General features: G+C 43.0%; 1 protein-coding gene across 1 annotated transcript in view; it reads right to left on the bottom strand.

The window, feature by feature from the left end:
• Positions 1-15451, bottom strand: part of Hipk3 (homeodomain interacting protein kinase 3) — a 107656-nt gene extending 92205 nt beyond the window's left edge. Inside the window, exon 1 of the mRNA XM_008851608.1 lies at positions 14936-15451. The gene's annotated coding sequence lies outside the window, so the exon portion shown is untranslated. The remainder of the gene's footprint in view (positions 1-14935) is intronic.

The raw sequence follows: 15451 nt of genomic DNA, 5'->3' as shown, positions 1-15451 counted from the left end.
TATATATGACAAGTTCTACAAGTACTGACTATCCCAAACAACCTTTCAAATGTTCTGTTGTTTTATTTATTTTTATTTAATGTGTATGAGTGTTTTATCTGCATGCATATAAGTGCACCATGTTCATGCAATGCCCTCAGAAGCCAGAACAGGGTGTCATATCCCCTGGAACTAGAGTTAAGGACAGTTATAGCTGCCATGTGGGTGGTGGGAACTGAACATGTGTCCTCTGCAAAAGCAGCCAGTGCTCTTAACCACTGAGTTATCTCTCCAGTTCCCCACTCCCAACAACGTTTTAAACACTGATTTTTTTGTAATTCTTTTATTTATTTCTACTTTATATATATGAATGTTATGCTTGCATATATGTAAATGCACCCCTGTTGTATAGTGCCCACAGAGGACAGAAGAGAACACTGGATTCCCTGGAATTTAAGTTACAGATGGTTGTTAGCCACCATGTGGGTGCTGGGATTCAAACCTGGGTCTTCTGCAAGAACAGTCAGTACTTTTAACCACTGAGCCATTTCTTCAGCCCCTAAAGACTAACTCTGAAAAGAAAAATGACTCTGGTCCTTCCCATAGTATAACATTCTATATTCACATATCACGCTAATATAAGGACAAAACAGAGCAGGTGTGGTGATACAGGCCTATAATCCCAATACCTGGGAGGTGCAAGCAAAACAATCAGGAATTCAAGGCCATCTGGACTACATGAAACCCTGTCTCAAAAAGCCAAAGTGGTAGCTGGAGAGAGGGTTCAGGGTTTAGGAGCACTGTCTGCTCTCGCAGAGCACCCAGGTGGCTAACAACCACCTGTAACTTCATTTCCAGGGGATCTGATGCCCTCTTCTGACCTCCGTGGGCACCACGTGACTCAGGTGCAATATATGCAGGCAGTATACACTCACACATAAAATTAAAAATAAATAATTTTTTTTAAAAAGCCAAAGTGAGCCAGGCGTGGTGGCACATGCCTGCAGTCCCAGCTCTTGGGAGGCAGAGGCAGGTGGATCTCTGTGAGTTCAAGGCCAGTCTGGTTTACACAGTGAGTTCCAGGAAAGCTCGGACTACAGGGAGACCCTGTCTCAAAAAGACAAAAAAAAAAAAAGCCAAACAATAAATTTGTGTCTTTGTGTTGTTCTTCCATCCAGTGACTGTGAAGTCTTCCCTAAAAATCATGCCGCTCCTTTCTCCAAAGTCCTCACATTTTATAGAAAGGAACCTTTCACCCTTGAGGCCTACTATAGCTCCCCTCAAGATCTGCCCTATCCAGATCCTGCTATAGGTAAGTAGAGTTGGACATTGACATAATAACAAAAAACTGGTATTGGAGTACTTGGCGTACAGGAGTAGCACAAAGAGATGGAGTATTCAGAAATACAAGAGCATTAGGCCACAAGAAAATCTTTCTGGTCCTAGTGCCCAGTCCAGAACTAGCCAGCTGCTGCTTTAATTGGATGTTCCATTGTGTGGACAGTATTTTTGAGTTACTGCACATTCTAGCTAAGCGTTGTATATAAGGTGGTGTTAATAGAATGTTAAAGTGTTAAAAGTATGAATTATAAAAGATTATTTATTTATTTATTTATTTATTTATTTATTTATTTATTTATTTATTTATTTATCTTTTTGAGACAGGGTCTCCCTGTAGCCCCAGCTGTCCTGGTGTCACTATGGAGACTATTGTTAGGATGATTCCAATAAGCTGAGTACTAGAAAGTCACTTATTTCTATTTTTTACTACAAGTCTCATAGCAAAACTGAGTTCTGGGAGTAGGAACATATCTCAGTGATGGAGCAGTGCCCTAGCATGCAGGAAGCCCTAGGTTTAATTCTCAGTTGGAGAAAGAAAAAGAAAACCTTTTTTGGTTTTATATTCGTATAAAGTCATACTACCAAGTTAGAGAGATGGTTCAGCATGCTTTCAGCTGAGCCTGACAGCTTAAGTTTGATCCCCTAAATCCATGTAAAAAGCTATACAGAGGCAGAAACAATAGAGACCCTACCTCAAGAACCAGCTTGTGGAAGTTTTCCTCTGACCTCTACAACACAGGCCGATTTGCAGACACATACACAAAATAATCAAATAGCCACACTACCAATACATAATCCAAAGTTTTAGATAGGTAGGTAGGTAGACAGACAGATAGGCAGATGGACAGACAGATGGACGGACGGACAGACATACATAGGGCTGGGCGTGGTGGCGCACCCTTTAATCCCAGCACTCGGGAGGCAGAGGCAGGAAGATCTCTGAGTTCAAGGCCAGCCTGGTCTACACAGTGAGTTCAAGACTGCTAGAGCTACAGGAAAACTGTCTCACAAAGACCAAAAAATAAAGAAATATACATATATCTTACAACCATATAATAAGAAAAACTTAATTCAGATTTGTCTGAATGAAATTTCTGAATAATAGCAACAACAAATAACATGAGACAAAAAGGCAAGTCTGATGGTACATGGCTTTTCCTAAGTCCAGCACTAGAGTGACTAAGTCAAGAGGACAACCACAAGCACTACACAGCCTGGACTACACAGTGAATTCCAAGTCAGTCAGGGCTACAGAGTGCAACCCTGCCTTTAAAAAAATTTTTTTTTAATTTTTAAAAGAAAAAGAAGAACCACGAAAACTAAAAATCATTACTAAGCCAATACAGTGACCTCTAATCAAATTGCTACAGTGACTGCACTAACGCAAAATTTAAAAACATTTTAGTAGGGCTGGGAAGATGGCTCAGCAGGAAAAATGCTTGCTGCACAAGCATGAGGATCCCAGTTCAAATTCCCAACATTCACATAAAAACCCAGGCATGGCAACAGGTGTCTAGCATCTCAGCTCTAGGAAGCAGACAGAAGGATCCCAAGGGACCACTGGCCAGCCAGTCTAGCTATCAGTGAGTTCCACAGTCACTGAGACTCAATCTCAAAAACTTAAGAGTAATAAAGGAAGACACCAATGCCCTCTTCTAGCCCCCATAGGGGCCTGCACACAGGAGGCAGATACACAAACAACACACACATATACATGAATTTAAAATAATTTAAGTTTTATGTGTATATTTTGCCTACATATATGTAGGTGCACCCATGCATGCAGTGCCCAAGGAGACCAGAAGACAGTGTCAGATTCCCCTGGAACTGGAGTTACAGGTGGTTGTTAGGAACCATGTGGATGCCAGGAAACAAACCCAGGTCCTCTGCAAGAGAGCAGTCGGTGCTCTTAACCAGATACATTTCTCTAGTCCAAATAATAATATTTTTGAAAAAGAGCCACGCCATGCCTGAAAGTCAGCATTTGCCACTCCCAAATTCTTCTGGTTCTTATATTCTTTGCATCCTCCAGCCTTAGAGGAGGCAATACAAATACCTCGTTTATAGCTGGGCATTTATCAATCATTTATTCTCAGTATTTTGACCAGTAAAGGGACCAGGCACTACATGGGCCAAGAATTAAACCCAGGCTTCTCACTTGGCAGACAAGAATTCTGCCATTCTCACTATTTTGGGGCGTGTGTGTGTGTGTGTGTGTGTGTGTGTGTGTCAAAGAGAGGGGTATGCATGTATACAAGTGCACGCATGTTGTGCAATGTCCACGGAGGCCAGAAGGTGTTGAATCTCCTGGAGCTGGATGGAGATTGTTAAGCCTCCATGTGGATGCTGGAAATTGAACCCAGGTCCTCTGGAAGAGCAGTCAGTGCGCTTAACCACTGACCCATCTCTACAGCACCTCTCACTACTGTTTCAATAGGATAACAGTCTATCTTCTGCATATATAACTTCTTACTGGACTATACAGATTTTAATACAACCATCAAAAACAAGTATTTTCAGATTTAAGGTTTTGAGGTTTTTCTGTTTTTGAGAGAGGGTCTTACTATGCAGCCCTGGCTGATCTGAAAGTTGCTATGGCTTCAAACTCAGAAAGACCCAGCTGCCTGTCTCTGAGTGCTGGTATTAAAGGCATATACCACCATGCCAAGCCAGATTTTAAGTTTTAAAAGTAAACTGTAGGGGGTCTGCAAGATGGGTTCAATTGATCAAATGCACTTGCTACGCAAGCCTGGAGACCTGAGCTCAATCCTAGCAACTCACAAAAAGGTGAAAACAGAAATGACTCCACAAAATTGTTCTCTGACCTCCACACAGAAGCCCAAGCACGGGTATCCACCCCACCACCACAACACACACACAAATAACTTTTTTTTTTTTTTTTTTTGGTCTTTTTGAGACAGGGTCCCAGCTCACAGGGTCTCCCTGTAGCCCCTAAGACTCACTTTGTAGATCAGGCTGGCCTTGAACTCACAGAGATCCGCCTGCCTCTGCCTCCCACTACGACCCAAATGCTGGGATTAAAGGTGTGCACCACCATGCCCAGCCTAAACATTTTTTGAAAGCAGCAGAAATAAGCATACCAAATGGAGAATACAAAGGAATAACTTCACAAATAAGATAGTCAAGTCAGCTTGAGAAAAAAATATTTCCATTAATAGGCAGTTCAAAATCTGGATAGAGAGCCTAGAGTTGAGGACACTATGGACGCATTCATCCCAAGGAATATATAAACCAGAAATAAACTACTGACAATGGGAATAACTTGATGAGACCAGAATGGGAAAAACTGTTACTGGGAAAATGCTTAAGAAGTTTGGAAGAAACAGAAAAAGGAAATTGGGCTACAGACTTGGTTCATTTGAAAATGACTGTCTTAGGACCTCACATTTGAGCATGTTAAAATGCTAAAGAAAATCAGCCAAGTCAAGTGTGTGAGTGCATGCCTGTAACCCCAGCATTTGGGATGTAGAAGCATGAGAATCATCAACTCAGACTTAACCTTGACACCTCAGGGTTTGAGGCTAGTCAGGGCTACAGGGGACCTTTTTTAGCTTAATCACTACAAGGAGAGCCAGGAGCCTATGGATGCTGCACTCAAGAAGCTGAGGTGGGAGCAGCACTTGAGCCCAGGAGATGGAAACCAGCCTGGGCGACACAGTGGAAACCCTATTGGGGGTAAGGGACACTAAAAGGTAAACACTTTGATATTTTAATATTATTCATTTAAATACTGATTTTTTTTTTCCAAAATAGGATCCTTGTTTTTCCTTTTCCTGTTGTGTGTGTGTTGTATGTATATGTTCACATGTATATGGCTGCATGTGTGTGAGGGTGCACATGGACATATATGTGCACAAAGAGGTCCGAGGTTGATATCCAGAGTCTTTCTCAATCACTTCTCACCTTATTCATTGGGGCAGGGCCTCAGTGAACCCAGAACTTGCCAATTAAGACTAGTCTAGCTAACCAACTTGCTCCAGGGATTCCCATCTCTGCCTCCTGAGTGTAGGAATTAAAAGCAGGTTGCCACACCCACCTGACATTTACCTGGGTTCTAGGGGTCCAAACTCAGGTCCTCACACTTGTTGCTTGTGAAGCACAGCTTTAACCACTGAGTCACCTCCTGAGACCCCAAAATAGGGTCTTAGTATAGAGCTTAAGACCTGCCTGGATCTTGAGATCCTCTTGCCTTGAACTCTCCAATGCTGGGAATATATATTATATTATAAAATTATCATAGCTGGTTTAAACACTTCATTCTATCAAAATGAAATAAACCCTTTTTTTTTTTTTTTTTTTTTTGGTTTTTTTAAGACAGGGTCTCCCTGTAGCCCCAGCTGGCCTGGAACTCTCTATGTAGACCTGACTGGCCTTAAACTCACAGAGATCCAACTGCCTCTTCCTCATGAGTGCTGGGATTAAAGATCCACACCACCACACCGGGCTAAAATAAACAATCTTTAAAAAGTTAAATGGGAGACTAGAGAGCTGACTCAGTTAAGAGCAGTGACTGCTCTTACAGAGGACCCGAGTTCAACTCCCAGCACCCACATGGTGGCTAACAACCATCTGTAACGCCAGTTCCAGGGATCTGAGGCCTTTTTCTGACCTCCACAAGTACTCCAGGCATTGAGTGACACAGGTGCACTTACACACATACAGGCTAATACACTCAAACACATAAAATGAAAATAATAAATAAAACATTTAAAATAAAAAGAAAGTTAAATGGAGACTGGATGTGGTGGCACATGCCTTTAATCCCAGCGCTCTGGGAGGCAGAGGCAATCAGATCTCACAGGCCAGCCTGGTGCACATAGTGAGTTCCAGTTTGGCTGGGACTACAGGAAGACCCTGTCTCAAAGAGAAAAAAAGTTAAATGAGGGCTGGAGAGATCACTCAGCAGTTAAAGAAGAGCCCTGCTCTTACCTGCTGTAATAAAATTTCATTTTTTGTGGATAAAGCCTATAATCCAGCTACCCAAAAAGAAGCATACAAAGGAGATTACAAACACACTATTTTTGGACTCAGAATTATTTTTATACTAACTTTATATTTACAATCAATACCGTACAGAAATACATGTACTATCTCCACCAAAACTCATTAGAACTGGTCAAAAATACATTGTCTTTCATTTTAAGAATGTAATGCAGGTCTGGCATGGTGGTGCATGCCTTTAATCTCAACGCTCAGGAGGCAGAGGCAGGTGGATCTCTGTGAGTTCAAGGCCAGCCTGGTGTACATAGTTCCAGGCCACCTGGGGCTACAGGAAGACCCTATCTCAAAAAAGACAAAAAAAAAAAGGAATGAGGGGTTGGAGAGATGGGAGATGGCTCAGTGTTTAAAACCACTGGGTTAGGTTCCCAGCATCCATACTTCAGCAAACCATCCAGTTCCAGGAATCTGACAGCCTCTTCTAGTCTCTTCTAGTACTGCACATGCAGACAAAACACTCATACATGCAAAATAAATTTTTTTTCCTATAATATAGCCAAGTTATTGTACAGAACTGTCCTCAGACAGATGTCATCTTTCTGAGCTCAGCTACACCATCTTGACTAAGAGCATCACAGCTGGATTTGCAGATAGCTGACACCCTGCGCAGGAAGAGCGGGGAGAGTCACGGGACCCTCAACTGAGTATCTAGTCATACTTCTCAACCAGTGATAAGCAACTCCACCCTAACTACACCTAGCCTAGGGGAAGAGTTAGAGTACATAGGCTGGGGAAGAGTAAGGGAGGGTCATTTTATAAGGCTGTGGGGAAGCTATCATCCATGGCTGGGTGAAGACCAGTGTGACACTGGGAGGAACACGCACACTCCTGAAAGTAAAACCCACTGCTCATTAAGTAAGCCCAATAAACTTACTGGTTTCCCAGTCTGCATTTTGGTAGACTCGTACCTCATTGGTACCAAGGGAGGAAACGGTACAAGTTGTTTGCACACACACAAACACACCCCAAGGACTTCTAGCAACATAAACATAGTGGCACATGCCAGTAATCTCAGGAAGGAGGATCACAAGTTCAAGGCCAATCTAGGCTATAAAAGAATGCAGCAATGTATTACACCACAGCTACTGACTCCAGAGAAACATAACCTGTCATTTTTACCTGGATTTAGTCGCTATGCCCTATTTAATCTCAATTAATTACACATCTAAAGCCCTCAAATTTTTCTTTTTTAGAAAGGATCTCCCTGTTGCCCCAGCTTGCCTGGAACTATGTAGACTAGACTGGCTTGGATCCATCTGCCTCTGCTCTGCCTCTGCCTCCCAAGTGCTGGAATTAAAGGTGTGCTCCATCACACCTAGCTTTCAGAATTACTTTAAATGATACTTTTGAAGCAATGCCTCTTGAAAGCCATATCCAATTTTCAATGTTATCATTCTAACTTATTAGCTACTTAAAACTGCAGCATTATATATCAAAAGCCATATAGCTTACCAAGGTTCTGTATTATTGAACAAAGCATTAAAAGAACGAAATTTTCAGGCCTTCATGTAACCCCTTTGTAAGTTAGGAAACATTTGTAAAGAAGTTATTTCCTGAAATGTTTCAAAGTTCACTATTTATAAAAATTCAAAATATTTTGTGAAAATTTATGAACAATATACAACACAGCATGGACGTGATAAAGAATTAAGTGACCCACACCTGCAATATCTTGGGAAGCTGAGGCAGAACTACCAAAAGTTCGAACCCAGCCTCAGTTACCTGAGCTATAATGATCCCATCTCAAAAAAAAGGAAGAAAAGAAAAAGAAGAGGAAATGATGTAGAGTTGTGAGTTGGAATAGTATTTTTGCTTTTGCTCTTTTTTTTTTTTTTTTTTTGGATACAGGGCCTCCCTGTAGCCCCAGCCGGCCTGGAACTCACTTTGTGGACCAGGCTGGCCTGAATCTCACAGAGAGATACACCTGTCTCTGCCCCCACAAGTGCCACCACAACCAGTCTATACTTTTGCTAATTTTTAAGATGCAAATAATGGCCAAGGTTCATATTTTTTTGTTTTTATTTTGTGTATGACTGCTATGCCTGCATGTATGTAAGTGCACCTGTGTTGTGCAGTACCTATGGAGGAAAGAAGAGGGTGTCAGATCCCCTGGAACTGGAGCTACCGTTGTTAGTGGCCATGTGGGTGCTGGGATTCGAACCCAGGTCCTCTGCAAGAGTAGCCCATGCTCTTAACTGGTGAGCCATCTCTCCAGCCCCCAGTTTCATATTTTCTATCAAACTTTCAGACAATTTTCTTGGTAGTCCTTATTTAATTAAATATAATTTATAATATTAAAAATAACAAAACTAAAGGGAGAGGGGCTGGGAGATGGCTCAGTGGTTAAAAGCACTGGTTGTTCTTGCAGACGACCTGGGTTTGATTTCCAGCACCCACATGGCGGCTAACAACCGTATGTAATTCCAGTTCCAGGGTATCCAACACCCTCTTCTGACCTCCAAGGGAATGCATGGCACGGGTGCATATACACACATGCAGGCAACACACACACATAAAATAAAAGTAATAAATTTAAAAAAAACAACAAAAACAAAACAAAAACCCTAAGGCCAGGCATGGTGGCACATGCTTTTAATCCCAGCACTCCAGAAGCAGATGCAGGAAGATGTCTGTGAGTTCTACAGGCTACAAAGAGACCCTGTCTCAAAAAAGGCCAAAAAAAAAAAAAAAAAAGAGAAGTGACTCATATTCTACTAGCCTGATTTTTTTTTTAAAGACATGGTTTCATAGCCAGACTGGCCTTGAGCTCACTATGTATCTGAAGACGATGGATTTCTGATCCTCTGGCCTCTTCCTCCTCCTGAGTGCTGGAATTAGAGGCATGCACTATCATGTTCTGGTTCTCTGTGGTATTGGAGATGAGGCCCAGGCTTCATGAATGCAAAGCAAGCAGTCTATCAACTGAGCTACATCCCCAGCCCTAATCTGATTTTTTTAATACACATCATATCTTAGCAAGTTTTCAAACTTGGAAATGTTCTCCACCATGAACAATTATTGGCAGGGGCAGGGGATACAGATGACTAGCCATGACAATCTTTTACTTTCAATGTGACCAAGAATTATACTAAAGAATCAGTCTTTGACAACTTAGATCTTTGTTCAACCAAGAAAGTTACAGCTCAAATAAGAAAAACACTATACTTCTGGGGCTGGAGAGATGGCTCAGCAGTTAAGAGCCCTGGCTGCTCTTGCAGAGGACCCGGGTTCAATTCCCAGCATCCACAGGGAAGCGCACAATCATCTATAACTCCAGTTTCAGGGAATCTGTCGCCCTTCTGACCTCCACAGGCATTGCACGGTGCATTTACACACATGCAGGCAATACACTCATTCACATAAAAAAGAATATTTTTTAAAAATTAAAAAGGAACTTTTAAAACAAAATACAAACAAGTCAAACTCATTTTAATACCAATATTAGACTCTATGCTCTTGGCTCTTCTGATTTCAGAGATCCCAGTAATGTGAGACTTTTTTTAGGGCCTCACTCATGAACTCTACCAATTAACTATATACCTAGTCCTCCTTTACTTTTGTTAAGACAAGGTCTCACTAAGTTGCCCAGGCTAGCCTTGAACTCACCATCCTTCTGCCATAGCCTCCCAAGAAACAGAAATTAAAAGCTGATACCACCAGAACTGACTGCTTTTTTTAACCTATATAAAGTTTATCATCCTTGGGGTTGGAAAGATGGTTCAGCGGTTAAGAACACTGGTTGTTCTTCCAGAAGACCTGGGTTTGACACCCAACACCCACATGGTAGCTAACAATTGTCCATAACTCGAGTCCCAGGGGATCCGATAGCCTCTCCTCTTCTCTCCTAGGGCATTGCACAACATGGGTGCATTTATCTACACTCAGGCAATACACACATACACATAAAATAAAAATAATAAATAAAGAAGGGACACGAGAGAAGAAAATGATTTGAAAAGTTTTAGTCAAAGATGACAGAGGGATTATCTCATAGGACTGATCACATAGCAAGTGGCACCAGCTGAATCTTTCCCTCAAGCTACCATAATTGTTCACTAAATACAACTAAATGAACTTGGGACTTGAGCAACAGGGGCATATAAATCAAAGCAGACTTTGGTCTCTCAAATCTAATTAAACCCAACTCTTCCCCTACCTGCCCAGGCCCCCCACCTTATCTACCTCACTGCTCCTTCAGTATATCACTCCTACTTGGTCTCTTGCAAGAGAAAATTTTTCACTCTTTTAGAAAATTAGAGAAATTGTTTGGTTCATTGTAACAAAACCTTTAAAAAAAACAGGGTTTAGACCTGGCATAGTGACACATACCTGTAATCCCAGCACTTGGGAGGCACAAAGACAGGCAGATCTCTGTGAGTTCAAGGCCAACCTGGTCTACATAACTAGCTCCAGGCCAGTAGGGGCTACAGGGAGACCCTGTCTCAAAAATACCAAAAAAAAAAAAAACCCAAAAAACAGGGCTTAGGAAGCTGGAGAGGTTCAAATCCCAGCACCCACACAGCAGCTAACAACCATCCATAATTCCAGCCCTCTTCTGACCTCCAAGGGCATTGCATGACATGGGTGCACTTACATACATGCAGGCAATACACTTATACACATATAAAAACAATAAAAATTTTAAGTTTAAAAAACAGGGTCCATGTGTCACATTCTAAGATTATATACATGTACCAACACACATGGGTTTTTATGCAGTGTTGGGAATCAAACCCAGAGATTTGTGCATACTAGGCAAGTGTTTTACCAATTGAGCTACATCACGGGCCCACAATATATTTAAGGTTAAAAAATAAATAAATAAACTGGGAGTGGTAGTATATACCTTTAATCCCAGTACTTGGGAGGCAGAGACAGGCAAATCTCTCTGAGTTCAAGGCCAGCTTAGTCTACAATAGCAAGTTCCAGGCCAGCCAGGGCTACATAGTAAATTCCTACCTTAAAACAAAAAGATAAAGTAAATCTGCTAAAAACAAAAGCCACTCTAAAAACATGATTATCAACATTATCAACACTCATTCAATTCTTAGGCTCTTTTAACTCCTGTAAGAGTAGGAACAACAGAGGCCCCTAGTCTATAGCACAAGCCCTGGTACCTAAGCACAGAGGCCTTAGTTAGTACCATGAGTATCAACTGAGAGTGCCTGCCTGATGTGCTAAAAAACACAAAGTCCACTTTGACAAAGACAATGTCCACACACATACAATATATGATGCATACCATACATCCCTCCATATATCTATTCTCCCTAGACCCTACAGTATGATCTAGAGCAATTATGACAGAGCTATAGAAGCATACCAAACCACTCAATTATGCTAAGGCAACTGCAAGAAATGAACTAAATTTCCCTATGCTGGCTATATAGAACTCTAGGGAGAAAAAAAAAAACCTCTTCTGCTCAAAATATATATCCTTCTTCAAGTTATATTAAGTACAAGGTACTAGGGCAGATTATAACTTTTAAGTTGATGAACAGAACCAGTGAGAACATGGAAGATAATTCCTTTAATCTTACATTTATATCACATATAAAAGTTGCCCCTCACTAAGTTTTCAGTGAAAGTTGTTTTCTGTTCCACAGAGAGAAATACTACACCCTAGTTAAAGTGTGGAAGAAGGGGAGTACTTTTGAACAAACAGAAATGAAGAGTCCCCTCCTGTATCAGACTTCTAGCAGTTGGTCCTCCAAGTAGCTCCCAACATAAATATGCAACATTGTTTTAGTCTGGTCTCTGGACATTAAAAAATTAGGGCAACTGCAACCCAAAAATTTCACAAGAAGAATATTTATTTTGGCCACAACATTATAATCATATATCGGTTTAGCCTGTGTTCTCTAATAACTACAAGGCATAAGTAAGGACTTGTGGAAAGACGTTTTACAATGGAGAATTTCCAAGTTCTTAGATCAGCCTAAGATTCAAATATTGCCATGACATCTTTTCACATCCAAACTTGGGTGAAGCTGCAAAGGAAACCACATTTCTATGCCTTTGAATTAACCACCAACAGTGCAATTCTCATCTACCTTATCATACTAGATGACCTGTTGCATTGAGAACTGTATTAGAAAGTTAATTCCTCCCACATCAAAAAAATATTTATGAAAACAAGCATTCCATTTAAATGTGTAAATCAGGTTTGAGAAACAATTCCACATTGTGAGATTGACATTTTCTCCTTCTCCATGTCTTTAGTGTTCATGTAGCAAATATTGAAAAACAAAGTTTCAATCATGAGGGTTATTTCATAGCTGTTGCTTTTTGAAGCTGAAAGAAAGCAAGCCTTGAGTACTTTGCATTAAACAAACATCTATGTGTCAAGTGCTGTACTGGCTACAGCAACCTACCTCTGTAATTTGTAACCCTACTTTATGAGATATCCTATGACAGAACATCCAAAAAATTAAAATAGCATGATCTACAGCTTCTTTTCAAACATGTTTTTAAGAATTATCTCATAGACACAGTCTACTTTAAAGGGACTCTAAAAACTCCAGGCCCAGAAGCCAATGACTGGTTTATAAACAAGATAATGACTAGTTCAATGGAAAAGGTATTACGACAATAAGCTAAGACTGTCTCACCATGTTATGATCTGCTTGCCTAATATGTATGTTTAGCTACTGTAGTCAGCAATGTCCAAATATAAATTTGAAACATTTAATGGCCAGTTTTGTTCTAGAGTTCAAGCTCATCTTACCTGTTTAAAGCATAGCTTTTTTCCATCTATCACTCTGAAATATTTTTCTTTGAAAATATATTCCCTCAACTGAAAAGGCAGGCCCAAAGAATTAATTTTCACCAAAAAATGCAAAATGCAATGAAATGGCCAAATACTGAAAAATCAGATTATTTCTGTACATCACTACTGTAAAAAAAAAAAAACTTAAAATAATCAATATATTTGAAGAAAAATAAGCCTCATACAGGCTAAGCACTAAATTTCACAAGAAAGAACCCATTATACTTTCTGAATGCAGCCATAAACATACCAAGAAATACCCCTGTTGATTTCAAAATAAAGAACTTGAGTTGGTTTAATTTCAATTACTGGTAAGTGGTAGGAACGCATAATACAATCAAAAAAAGAAAATAAATTTTAAAAGGTCAATCATATTTTGTTTACTTAAAATACTAAGCTTAATCATGACCTATCTACACCTTATCATTGCTCATTGTATAAAATTAGCACTGCACTTGCAAACATAAGCAGAATCTAGACTTATCAAACACACGATGAGACTTGCCCAGTTGCTGAAATATTAAATGTGAATGAAGCACTAAAATATTTTTCTTGGTAAACAGTAACGTAACAAGCAAAAAGCACCGATCCAGAAGAAAGTTTCATAATCAGAAAGGGACCTCTTGGATATAAGTACTTCCACTCCACAGGCTATAGCTTCAAAGCAAAAACCTAAAATAGAAAACAAAAATAAAAACCACCCGATCTCCAAACAACTCAGAGGCACCCAGAAGCGCAGACTGGTTTACCAGCTAACTTTTCCAGCCCTGTACCAGAGAGACACCAAAATAAAGTTGACAACAAAAGTAACCATGAGTTTTTCCCGTAAACCCCGCGATAACGTGAAATCCGAAAAATTCCGCTGGCAGCTGCAGCAGCTGCTAATAGAAACTCCTATAAGCAGAGAACTGACAGGTGGAAAAATAAATTCCCTAACATGCCAGCAAGAGGTTGTGAAAACACGGTTCAAGGACTAAACATGTTGTGACTATTCTCCAACAGGTCCAAGATAATTTACGCACACACCCTTCCAGCTCAATTCCTCAAGGAGAGATAAGATTGGGAAACATCCACATACCATTTTACAACAGTCGTCTCCCCCCAGTCAGGAACACAGACATTCTGGTCCTGAGTCCTTTCCTCCGACTCCTCCCGGGGCGCGAAGGGAAGCCTGGCCGCTGCCGCCAGTGTAACGAGAGAAGCCGGCAACAGCCCCGCCGCGCGGCCGCCACGCCTTCCTCCCGCCGCCACCGGGGACGCGGAGCCGCGGCTCACATTTCTCCTCCCCAACAATCACACGCACGCACGTCCCCTAGTTGACACCTTCCAAACCCGCCGCCCCGGGACGCCAGTGACCGGCCACAAGGCCTCCCCGGTGCAGCCCCGAGGCCGGGCCGCTCGGCTGGCGTGCGTGCGCGTGTTTCTGTTTGTTTCCCATTTATGAAAGGAACCAAGTCTCCGTGCTGACGGCCTAGAGCGGCAGAGCAGAGAGGCCCCAGGCGGGACCCAACAAAACTTCGGTTGCTGGGAAGAGCCGTTGCGCAACCTGGGCAGAGGGGGAGGCCCGGACGGCCCTGCGCGGCCAAGGCGGCTTCCCGGAGGCTGCGCCAGCGCGCGCAGAAACAGGCGCCGAAACACGCGCGGCCCCCGCTCCCGGCCTGGCGTGCTGGCGGCCTCCCGGAAGCCTCCGGGCCGTTCGCCCGGGCAGACCCGGAGCGCGAGCGGGAGCGGTGAGGTGGGCCCCGCTGAGGGGTCAGTCGGCCTCCAGGCCCCCGACGCCCGGAGCTCCCCACCCCGCGTGTGGACGCCCTCGCCCGACTGCCTTACCTTCCTAGAGGCCCGCGCTCTCCTCGCTTCGGGCGGCCGCAGCCCTAAGCATGTCCGGGGTGGGTCGCGGGGGCCGTGCGAGGGACAGGGAGCCAAGCGCTTCAGCAGGCGGCACCACCCAGCCGGGGCTCAGCCCCTCTCCGCGGCCGCTGCCATCTTGTCCTGGCGGCTGAGAGGAAACGGCGAAACACCCTCCCCCGACCGCTGCTACTGCAGCTACTGCTGCTGCTGCTCTGGCTGCCGAGCGCCGGGCCCGTCTCCCTCATCTTCCTTCCCGGGGATCTGGGGTGGGGACGGCTGGACCCGGGCAAGGGGCGGTGACGCGCCGGCCGGAGCTGGGGCCTACGGGCGGCGCGGGATGCGCGGCCCGCGGTGGTGAGGACCCATTCTTAGCAGAGAGACCACGGGGAAGGCCGCGACACCGGGGCCCGCGGCTCCGTCTCCTCCGGGCGCCGCGCTGCCGGCAGTCGTCACTCGGGCAGCTGCCGCGGGCTGCCCCGATCTTGGGCCCCTCCT

The sequence above is a fragment of the Nannospalax galili genome, unplaced genomic scaffold (assembly GCF_000622305.1).
Source record: "Nannospalax galili isolate Female #2095 unplaced genomic scaffold, S.galili_v1.0 scaffold11, whole genome shotgun sequence".
Classification (NCBI taxonomy): domain Eukaryota; kingdom Metazoa; phylum Chordata; class Mammalia; order Rodentia; family Spalacidae; genus Nannospalax; species Nannospalax galili.
Note: the sequence above shows the minus strand (reverse complement) of the source record. Positions and strands in the feature narration are given on the sequence as shown.